Consider the following 12,800-nt stretch of genomic DNA (forward strand, 5'->3'; position numbering starts at 1 on the left):
CATTTACAAAATCAAGATAAAATTTATTTACAAAATTAAGATAAAATTAATTAAATTTTTCCCATCTTACCTTTAGTATTAAATGTTCTTGAAAATAGTCAATATTGTTAGAATATTTTTATTGGAGAGAGGTAGAAATAAAATGGTAAAATTAATCTTTGTTTTTAATTTATTAAGGGACGTACAAAATCAAAAGTGGTGAAGTAATATGAGACAGTGGAAGTAGCAATGTTGGGCCCGTGCTGAGCGCGGGCCATTACTTATCTAGTACTATATAAAAGAGTGAACCTCAAGGGCAACTAAGGGTGTTCTTGTAATTTCACTGTTAAATAGTAAATCAGCCTCGACATCTCCTTTCGAAAGAATTCCATTGGCCACCTCTTTATTTCTAGATTACGTGTTCTCTTTCAGTGGGCCATTTTGTAGCAGATAACTATCCCATTGTTTACAAAGTAAAATCTTAAACTTATGGAGTACGAAATACTTTGGGGCAATTCGCAGTAATGCAATTATTTCGGGCTGGTCTTTAATTTTTACCCATCAAAACGAAAGTAATTAACTTTTGCCCTTCGCCTAAAATTTCAGGGTTTCAGGTTTGAACCTTACTCAGGCGAAAATTAAAGAAAAATTCACTAGGCAGAGGTTGCCTATAAACTCTGCCCCATCGAGCACAGTTTGCCTGCAAAATTCTACTTTAGGCAGAGTTTACAGACAAATTATGCCTGATGGGGCAGAGTTTTCCTACAAACTATGCCTTAAGTAGAGTTTTGCAGGCAAACTATGCCTTGACAAACTCTCCCTTAAGGCAGAGTTTCGCCTGAATTCAAGTTCTATTTCGAAATGTTTTTAAAATTTTTGATTGAGCGAGTGTTCAAACCCTGAACCTAAGAGTTTTAAGCGAAGGGCAAAAATTAAAGACCAACAATTTGAGGGACAAAAATTAAAGACCAGTGCATTTGAAGGGCACTCCGCACAAAAAAATGAATATATTGTCCGCTGTATACATATGTACTTCCAATACTCCAATCTTCTAAAATTATTAAGTTTAGCCCAATAAATACTGTCATAAACTTCTACTAGCAAATGTATAAAACTAATGGAATTAATTATGTAAATCATATATGTACTAAAATACATTATATACGAACTGATTTTTTTAATCGAAATTTAGTGGGATAAAAGCTATAGCTGTTAGCCTATTTCAATAGATTCCTTTTTGGCAGTTATCTAATAATTTTAATGAAAATATCATTAAATCATTTTGTAAACCTTTTACTTTTGTTCTTTAAATTCTTCACATAGTTCTTGTAGCAAATATATACTAAGATACTTGTTTACTATTTTATGAGTAGTTTGGTTAATCAAGTTGAAGAAAAGTACTTTGCAAAACCCAAAATACCTTTAGATGGGCACTTCCTTTTATTTTTGTAGTAGTCCATTTTAGAAAGATATGCTTAGTTAATACAATTGAGTAATGATGCCTTTTGGTTTCGTTTACTTTTTCCCCACTTTTTAGAAGTTCTCAGCAGCTCACTTGTAAATTTGTCTAGCAACTTATGTAGACAATTTGAATAGAGAAAGTTCTTTGTACAGAAGGTGTTGGGAAAGTTTTATCGCATATAAGTCTTTACTTTTTGGCTTATTGAAGTTTTAAGAAATTTTGCAAACTCAAAAGGCTTTTCATTAAGAAAATATTATACTCAGAAAGTATTAGAAGGTTCATCATATATATAATTCAATAACACGTTGAAGATTGTACTTCATTTTGATTTTTCTTTTTATAGTTTTAAATTCTTATTTATGTTTTCGTTCAAATATGGATAGTGGTAATCCAGTGGTGGTGAAGGAAAGTAAATTAAGTTAGTGTTTTCCTTTAACTCTAAACAATAAACACATACTCCCCCGTTTTAATTTATATGAACCCATTTGACTGGACACGACATTTAAGAAAGAGGGAAGACTTTTGAAACTTGTGATTCAAAATAAGCCTTGAAAATTTGTGTGGCTGTAAATCATTCATAAAGTGAATTTGTTTCCAAATTAGGAAAGAGGTCATTCATGTTGGCATGGATTAAAAAGGAAATAGGTTCAAAAAAATTGAAACAGAGGGAGTAAATACTAAGTTTTGAAATTTATCATTCCCTACAATTGTAAAATGTAACGAAAGGTTATGGTTAAATTAAGTTTTGAAGCATGTTTTGTGAATGTACTGTTACTATAAATTGAATTAGGTCTTCCTAAAGGAACAGTCTTACCGAGGGTTGTATCGATAGACCCTATTTTTTGACCCTACAACTTCTGCTCAGAGAATTGCCCAGGCTACCGTGGCCGCAGGTTCACCTTCTACTCAGAAGGCGAAGCCCTCTGGGTCTTCTAAAAAATAAAAAACAATTGGTACTACTTCGACTTCCTCAACTTCTCTCAAAAGAAAGAGGAATTCTAGGGAAAGAACCGTCTTCGAGGCTGACAATGTCACGACTCTGCCACCAATCTTAGCTTCTAGCATTGTAATTTTTGATGACGATGAAGAAATCGATGATGACATAGTGTCCAAGAGGGTCAGACCAGGGATCTATGCCGGAGGCTCACCTTGCTGACCTACTACTTTCCCCGCACTTCTGTGCCAAAATTTTTAATCATCACTACTCTGAAATTGATGCTTCTATTGGTGGAATCCCTTTCGCAAGGAGTCCCCAAGTCGAATATTCGAGATCTTTGGAACCTAGATCCTCCACAAGACCTTTGTCACCTAGAGCATCCACCCATGCACCAAGGGATCATGCCTCATCCCTAGCTCGTTTGGTTGAAATTTTCCTACTCCGAGTGCCAATCCGAACCGGGTGATAATCACTTCATTAATGGTTCCTGAGGATACGAACCTACTTTCGAGGCCTGTTGGTGTAACACCCCGTAAATTTGAACTAGGTGTGAGTATATAAATATCTAGTGTTAATATGATATTTTATCTATATGAATTTATTCTTGATGAATTCGGGTGGAGGATGGTCGTTTTGAAGTCAAACCAACAATCGAAGTTCATAAGGACTCTTAAAATCGCCTAAGTTTTGGTAGGCCTGACTTCTGGGAGATATTCATGAAACTGTGTTGAGAATTTGGAAATACTTCCTTGATACAAGTTGTAGATCTTTGAAATAGCTTTCCAACGGTAGGTCGCCCAGCCCGAGCAACATTTTGTACAAAAGGTTATGCCCGTTTTACTAAATGGTGTTCTGTCAGTTTGAGGTTAAAACATACGGACCGTAAAAATTATACGGTGGAACATACGGACCGTAAAAATTATACGGGCCGTATATTCCAGCCGTATAATTGGTCCAGAATGTCCAAATCACTGGAATGATTATACGGTAGGATATACGGTCCGTACAAATTGTACGGGACGTAAAATTGGGCGTAAAATGGGTCTGAAAATAGGTTTAAAACTTCATTTAACACTTTCCACTTCATTTCCTTCACACCTCATTCACGAAAACTCACCCCAAATTTAGAGAGAACAAGTCCTAAACTTCAAGAACTTCCAAGGTAAGTTTTTATCATAATTTTAGATTGAATCCAAGTCTCTAATCCCTTTCTAACTTGAGTAAACCCTTCTAATCCATAGAGTTGTGATTGGAACATTTTTTGTTGGATGTGGAAACCCTAGAACCCAAATTCAAGAGGATTGGAATTTAAAGGTAATGTTTCTACTCCCTAATCATTTATAGTTGTGAATTGATGAATTCTTGGTAGAATAGTAAATGGGTTTGATAAAGAGAATTATATGAACTATGCTAGGGTTTTGGATTGTTGACTTGGGATTGTTGTACTCATATGGGTGATGAAGAATGATGTTAATTACATCTAATTGAGATTGTAGAATCAGTTAGAAGTAATAAAATGGAGATTGGGTGAAGAAAACACCATTAATGAAGGTTGTGGAGCTTCATGCCCACCAAGTGTTTGATAAAATGCTTAGATAAGTAAAGCATGGATATTGTTGCTAATATAGAGTCCCTATGACCTGTATTGCTATAGATTAAAGTTGAAGGAATTGAAAGACATTGTGATATGCTCAAAAGCACGAAGTTAAGGTATGTCTCTTTTGAACATACTCTTTTGATCGATTTTTATAAACTCTTTGATTTTGATTCGTATGTCTAAGATTTTAATGATGTTTTTATCCTTATCATTGATAGATTTGAAGAGTTAGAATAGAGAAAATGACATTGAAAGTTCGGTTATAATTTTTGGATATCAAATTATTTGTGGGCTGTTTTGTGACGATATTTGGGGGCTGTTTTACATGATTTTCGTGGTTGTTTTGTGATGATATTTTGGGAACTGTTAGGTGGTTGTTATGAACTGTTTTGTGGATTGAAATATCGTGGGATCGGCTGTAGTTGTTGTTGTTGTTATACTATGGATATACAGAAATAAAGAAGTGTATACGAGCATTGGCATCCGAAGGTATAGTGGGCTGTTTTGGAAGTAATTTAAGGATGGATTTAATTTCAAGATCCTTTAATGAATCAAATGAAAAGCAGTCTTTTCATGTTCCTTGAACTCTAATTCATGTTTTAAATGGTGGTTAATGTGTGTGAGGGGACAAACCCACATTAAACCTAGATTGTAATAAACTCTATTTATGTATAAGATATTATGAATGTTTTCCTCTATGAGAGATGCTTAGTAATGCTAGTTAAGAGTTGGTAATGACATTCCCATTGGTGAATTAGGACATGGAAATCTTTGTAAAGAAGTTGTATGTTTTCAAAACATTGATTGGAATGATTTATCTTTACGATATGGCATAACGAACCTTAATGGCAAATGGTGATGTGACTGCTTTAAGATGAATTGTAATTCGGCTTTTAAGCTATGAACTCTGTTGATGTGTTTATTCCTAGCCATTCGGGAGGATGAGTGGTCACCGGGAATTTCATATTCCGGTGTGCTTATGCCTAGCCATTCGGGAGGATGAGTGGTCATCGGGAATTTCATATTCCGATGTGCTTACGCCTAGCCATTCGGGAGGATGAGTGGTCACAGAGGTTTATATTCCGGTGTGCTTACGCCTAGCCATTCGGGAGGATGAGTGGTCACCGAGGTTTATATTCCGGTGTGCTTACGCCTAGCCATTCGGGAGGATGAGTGGTCACCGAGATTTATATTCCGGTGTGCTTACGCCTAGCCATTCGGGAGGATGAGTGGTCACCGAGGTTTATATTCCGGTGTGCTTACGCCTAGCCATTCGGGAGGATGAGTGGTCACCGAGGTTTATATTCCGGTGTGCTTACGCCTAGCCATTCGGGAGGATGAGTGGTCACCGGGGATTTCATATTCCGGTGTGTTTATGCCTAGCCATTCGGGAGGATGAGTGGTCACCGAGACTTTGTAATTCGGTGTGGTGCGTTGTGACAAGGGAACCCTACGGTCAACCCCTCGATGTGATTGATTCTTGGGCTTGTGTCGGTGTGTGTAATATTCGTAATCTCTCATAGAACTGTTGTTGACAATCATGATCAATTTGAAAGGCATAATTAAAAGTTGTAACTTAACAAAAGACTTCATAATCGGTTTTGATAATTCTTATGGAGATACACATGTTGAATACTTGTTTCTATATTGATAAATGGCTTTGTAAACTGTTTAACAAATGATATTGAGAATCACAAAGTGGAATGACTGTTTTTATGCTATCTTTTCAGAACTGATTTCTTTATATATTATTGTATTTTATTTTCATAATACTTGTTGTCCCCGAGGCACTCACTGAGTACGAAAGTACTCAGGCATACCATTGTTGTTTTTGATGGTATGTTAGGTATCGAAGAAGAGCAGGTTCGTGATACTTTCGACGCTTAAGAGGACTTGCTACTGTTGTGGATTTGGTGAGCCCACATCCTTGTTCGTGGGACACTTCCTGTTTCATTTATTATTCTAGATTTCCGGGCTGCGTCCCGAAGTTTGACGATTGTTATGTCTCTTAGAAGCTCCATAGATAGTTGTCATAATTGTGGGTAGACTGTCAAAAGTCTCGTACGACTTAATGGGTGTTTGCCACGTTGATGACTATTACTTATAAAGACTTCCGCTGATTTAATTCATGTGTTCATGATGTGTTGCATTTAATTTATAAATTGTTGGAGGCGAATGTTGAACATGGCAGGTTCAAGTATCATTATTGTGTTGTTTAGGTTCTTCCGATGTTGTTCGTGACGTCGGATGCCGGTCACGTCTAGGGTGGGTTTTGGGGCGTGACAGTTGGCATTGCCAACAATTTGAAGTCGTTGGTCTCGGAGTCGAACAAGGAAAAAAAGGCTGGTGTGTCATGGAAGTGTAAAATGGCTGGTGTGTCATGGAAGTGTAAAATGGCTGGTGTGTCCTGGAAGTGTATGTTTAATGAAAGTTCACATGCGCCATGACCCAAATTACAAGGTCATGATTGTAACGATCCGTTTGGGTCGTTATAGTTCTTTTGACACTTTTGCCTGCTCCCGAGCATTGATTAGCTCCCTTTTGACCCGAGGGGACCGTTGATATACTTCCCGAGGTGTCTAGACTGGATTCGGGTAACTTTGGTGAAAATATAGGCTTAAAAGTGAAAGTGGTTGACCCGAAGTTGACTTTTGGGAAAACGAACCTTTTTAGAAATTTCATCCATTTCGAGAGGTTCGGATAGTCGTTTAGAACTTGTGTGTGCATATGATTCGGTTCCCAATGCATTCGGATGCATTTCGGGACATTGAATGGGAAGTGAAAATTAAGGCATCGGTGGTTAACTCGGTCAATGAGACCTCCGTTAGGAATTCCGAGGCCACAGGCGCGTTCGTAGAGCGTTTTTATGTGGGGGCAAGGTATCTGGTATGTAAGCAGATGGCCTCGGGAGTTAGTCAAAAAGTCAGACCGAAACGAAAAACTTAGGCCAAGGTTCTGGTGTTTGGTGCCCGTTTTGGCGGCACCAACACTGCAGCGGCGGCACCGCTGAGGCGTTAGGCCTGTCGCTGAAGTGGTCCCACCATTTTGGTTTGACCGCTGAAGAGGTCAGGTGGCCACTGGGGTGGCGCCGCTGGGGCGGTCCAGTTACCGCACAACAGTGACAGGCAATGACTGTGCATTAAATGAGTCTTAAATGATTCTTAGACCCTCATTAATTCATATCTCGATATTGGGGCTTGGGAAAGCTGTTCTGGGAGACAAATTGAAGGAAATTTTGAGGTAAAACCTTGTCTAATCCTTTACTTCTCTTTAATCACTATCATCTTAGACTTTCCCCTTCCCTTTTCAATCCCTTAGAAATGGAATTTGAAGGAGGGTTTTGGGAGATTTTTCTCTAAGAGTATACTTGATAAATTGATGATGTTAATGTTAAAATGTGATGAATCTAAGCTTAGTAATCATATATCTTTCACTTTCAAGGTTGAATTTCGGATTTGGAGAATTAGGGTTCATACCCAATTTGGGGGTTTTTACTAGAAATCAGATTAGGGGATAATTCATGAGCTAAATAAAAAATTAATGATGGGGTTATGATTACCTAGGATTCAATTTGGTATTTTACTCGTGAATTTCCCGTTTCGCCCTTGTGGGCCCGGTTCCCCAATTTCTAGGGTTAAAATGAACCTAATTGATATCATAGCAATATTAGTATAATTATTCATGATTTTTAATTTAGAATTCGATTGTGCTTAGACTATTTTGGTTCTGAGCTTTAGAGAAAGGGCAAGGCGATAAAGTGACTTGTTGGTGTTGCAGTTCGGCAGTCCAGGTAGGTTATGGTTTACCTTTGGTGAGAATTAGTATAGTAAATCACATATTTAGATTTTGATGTCGGAGACAGCATGTGAACCTTCGGGTGTAAAGTTGGGATGGATATTGCCTTAGGTTGGGCCCTGATGTGTGTTGGGACTAGCCACCCTGTTATATGTGTTTGATCATTTAATTGTGTTGGCTTGATGCCATGTGTAGTTGGTAGATAACGAATGTCTCTTGTTGTCCTGATTTGGTATAGGATTAACATACCCGTTGTTGGTATTTGTACTATGATACATTAGTGGCGTACCCAATGTTGGTACTTGAGTTATTGATATTTTGTTGGCGTACCCCGTTGAGGTACTTGTGATATTGAGCTTACTTGTTGATGATTGACATATGCATTGCACACATTCTCTCATATTATCATGCATGGCCGATATCCGGTGATGATCCGGTGTCGTTGATTGAGCAACTGATATTTGATAAACTCTTTTACTTGAGTGATTGTGAAAAAGGCCGATGTACGAAGATCCATTCCGGAATCATTGTTTATATGAAACTGATACTTGCTAAACTCTTTTACTTGAGTGATTGTGAGGAGGCTGATATCCGAGGTTCAATTCCGGAATCGTTGATTTATGAAACTGATATTTGACAACTTCTTGGAGTGATTGTGAGGAGGCAGATGTCCGATGGTTATATTCGGGAATCGTTATGCATGGCCGATTCCGATGTTATCCCGGATTCGATTGTAGTGCATGGGGTCCGTGGGTCCCCCAGAGTGGTGCCGGTGAGACTCCCCTGTGAGCAATTAGCCACGGTCTAGTCTGTCTGTTTGGAAAAGATCCGAGACAGGTGACGCTCAGACTTCGCGAGTCACATTGGGTTGTGCTGCCGAGACGTCAATATTTCCGTCCGAAGTACATGTGTACATCTCATTTGCATAGCATGGAATGGAATCACATTCATACCATTATTGTATTGTATTGCATTAAGACTTGAGTGAGATGTCGTGATGACTGTATTGTGATGGATTGTGTTGTTGATTTTATTGTGTTGATTGTTCCAGGATTATATATACTCAGCCTTATTATATTGGGGTTAGATACTTACATAGGTGTTTATGGATACTCGGTTACAATTATATTGTCCCATGCATGATCGGTTTACTTGTTTATCTGCGTTATTTTCTGAATTGTAATAACTATGGTTAGTCGGCCTATGATGCCTACCAGTACTGTTGCTTGTACTGACTTGCACTTGCTGCATTTTTTTATGAATGCAGAGTATCAGGCCGGATCTACTTCTCTGACTCGTGGCTGATCGACTCCTCAGCTTCTACTTGAGTTTTTCAGGGTGAGCATGGCATCTGCTGACCTCGAAGACTCTTCTATTGTTTATGTCTTACTTTTCTTTCAAGACATGATTTGAGAAATTTTATGTATTATTATTCAGACCAGAGTTATTCAGATTTAGATACTTTTGTATGACCAGACCAAATACTGGGGTGGATTAATTTACTTCCGCACTTATCTATATTATGTTGTGAGACATATGTCATTTTACTTCTTCCGCTATTATATTTATTGATTGTGAACGTTGAGTTAAGGGTTCGTCTACTGAGGTGAGAATGGTAGGTGCTCGCATGACCTAGGCTAAAAATGGGCCGTGATAAGTTGGTATCAGAGCCCTAGGTTACCCGGCCTTTAATACAAGAGCGTGTCCAGTAGAGTCTCGTGGATCGGTACGATGAGTTCCGTACTTATCTGCAGAAGGCTATGGGACATTTAGGAAATCTCATCTTCTTTCTTTCCATCGTGCTACGTTATTCAAATTGGTATCTGGAAAGACCAAATTGGTATCTGACTCTTATATCTTCCCTCACAGATGGTGAGGATTCGCAACACGCCAGCATAGAGGAGGTACACGAGGTTGGCCCCACAGATTTTCACGGGCGTACCAGACGAGGATGACTATGAGTTCATCGTGATCACGCACGAGCTACTCCATGCAGTAGGGATCACCGATACCCTCGAAGTTAGGTATGTTACCCTTCGATTCAGTGGTGGCGCGAGGTCATGGTGGAGAGACTACCTTGCTAGCAGGCCAGTGTGCACGCGCCGACTTACTTGGGAGCAGTTCTATGGGGTGTTTCTAGAGAGGTACGTGCCGCGTTCTCGGAGGGATGAGCGTCAGGGTCAGTTCCTCGCTCTACTTCAGGAGGGCATTGTTATACCCTAATTTAACCGGGGTCAAAATAGTTTATAACATTCCGGTAATTCCGGGGTTAATTAAAGTTAAGAGTCGCCACCTAATTATTAACGGTGAATTAGGACACCTAAAGTTTATTAAAGTAATTATCTAAAGTTGATATTATTGTAAAGTCTACGAAACCGAAAAGATTCTAGGTACGGGTTCAACGAATCTAGAGGGAAGGTATTAGGCTTCCTCTAAATTCCATTAATAATGGTTAATCCGACCGGACTAAAATTTAATTAGGCTAAAAGTGAAAATATAATATTTTACCCATTTAAGAAAAATATCTTGTGAGTGTTGCTAAGGTTATAGTAAAATATATGAACATGCTGTTTTAAATAAGATTTGTGAAAAGGATAATAGTTCGTATAAAAGACTTTAGTTACAAATAAACCAAGGGAAGTATGGATTTGTACAACATTTATAAATATTTGGAGAAAGTAGGTTATGCCGACTAACAAATTTAAAAGCGTTATTGTAAGATTAATATCGGTAAAGTTTAAAGTTTTTATAAAAAGACTATTAGTTAAATATAGATTATGTATAGGTTGTTTTAACATATATTTCAAATGTTGGGCGGAAGCTAAAGTGGGTTAAATGAAGATAGCTAATGGCTTGCTCAATTCTCTTTATATTCTAAATGTTCTATTCTAAAGAAACGCCAACGGTCTATTATTAACTATAGTGGACCTCAAGTAAAATTTGGCTATAACTATATAGTGCCTCACGTTAATCAATCAACGTCATAAAAAATGGAAATAAAGAGGTTAGTCACATAAGCAAGTTTAATCACACCATCAGATAAATACAATGGCAACATGGAATGACGAGAGCTATTTCGGGATTCACGAAGTAGTGGCAACATTCTGCATTTTTCGCTTAACCAAAGTAAGAGCGAAGACGGTGAATGATATGCGGGGTTCCGTAAGTGATGTCGTTGAGTCTCAAAGTGAAACTCTTCGGCTCCGGTGGTACATGCAAACAAAGAAAAGAAAGTGTAAAGGATTAGAAAGAAAACCCGATTAAAGTAATTATGGAGGACAAAGAAGAAAGTTAAAGAACTTGTACTAAAAAAAAAAAATCCCAAAAAACATTATATTTACTGTAACTTCTACAATCTGAAAAATAGACAAATTCAAAACCAATGCCCGCATGTCGAAACGTAATACACATCAGCTTCCCCCTATCATACTACTAAAGTAGAACCCAAAGAAACATTTTTCATGGACAGAAAGTCCAATAACATATCATAGTAATATAAGAGTCCCCCAAAACACAAAAGCACCTATCTTTACCTTTGGAATCACATGTGATACTTAGCTAATACCAAATAAAGAAAACATTTACTTAACTCAAACGTCCATCATATTTAAAATGAGGGTCAGTGAAAGAGACAAACATATATATATATATATATATATATCAAGGTTACAAGGCAGCCGAACACTTCAAAGGCATGTCTTAGGACTGTTGTAGTATCGAATTGTTCTAACTCAGCTTGGGTTATAATTTTAGCTTAAATCGGAAACTATGTTGAAGAATGCTATTCAAAAAGGTTCACACAGATCATTACCCGCAACAAATCTATCTTATATAATTTAAAGAAAAGTGGCAATTACAGGTTCACCTAGCAACAAAAAAAAAATCCAAACTTGTCTTCAAAACATGTACTAAATTTCCCTAGAATCAAGAACAAATCTCAAGTTCAAGCTTACCTCTTATTCTTGTTATATTAAGTAATGAACAGGCTTAGACCACATAACAACAAGCGTATATACAGATCATGTCGTGGTGTCACATTCTAGATTAACTATCCCCAAGAAATTTCCAACCCGAAACAGTCCTTAAGGCTCAAATCAAGTTTCCACAGTAGAATATACAAAACCAGAGTATGTTAATAGCCATGCCAAACAACAGTTTATAAAAAAAAATCTTGATCACCTATTAATCCCCTAAACTAAACTTCCAATGATATCACCTTAAAACTAAGCATAACGAGACACTGAAAAGCACGCTGAACCGGAGAGAAAACAATCTTGGGAAAGGGAGTCTCATATTCAAGCTATGCCTATCCTCCAACTCATAGAGGTAGTTAACATAAACAATCCATCTCGAATGGTAAAAATTTTAACGTTACAAGTAAAACGTAGAGATTGACTTCCCCATTACATTATACCATAGAAATCCACAGCAAATCTTCTTATTATTAAAGAATACTCGAAATATGCATTCTAGTATAAACAACGACGATTAGACTTTAATAAGAATGGGGTCTCTATATCAATCAACGATAACATTCAAGAGGTCATAACAAACAGCAAACTGACGCCACAGAATTAAATCACGAACGGTAATTACAAACCATCGGAATATGATTTTTTATGCTAACCAATCTCAACAGAACAATTAATCAAAAGAGCATCAGATTTTTACCTGTTGGTGGTGCAGTGAACGGGGTGTCGATGGTCTCGGATCTATACTCGACTCCAAAGTAACAGTCGAATTGATAAGAGTGAATCACTTGATATATCAAAAATGTTCTCAGATGTGGTGACTAAAATGTATGTATTTAAAAAAGGGGGGTTTAGGCGATTGACCGAACTGCCTAGCATGTGTGATGATGTGAGTATTTATAGGTGTAAAATCCCAATATAGGGTTTCAATTTTTTGATTTTTGGCTCCAAACCAAAGTTGAAATAGCCGTTTGAATCAACCCGTGAACGAACCTTTGCTCAGATCTCTGAAAAGTTTTCTTGGATTCTTGTGATATATCTTTGTTGACCGAGTCTTGT

The sequence above is a fragment of the Lycium barbarum genome, chromosome 4, assembly GCF_019175385.1.
Source record: "Lycium barbarum isolate Lr01 chromosome 4, ASM1917538v2, whole genome shotgun sequence".
Classification (NCBI taxonomy): Eukaryota; Viridiplantae; Streptophyta; class Magnoliopsida; order Solanales; family Solanaceae; genus Lycium; species Lycium barbarum.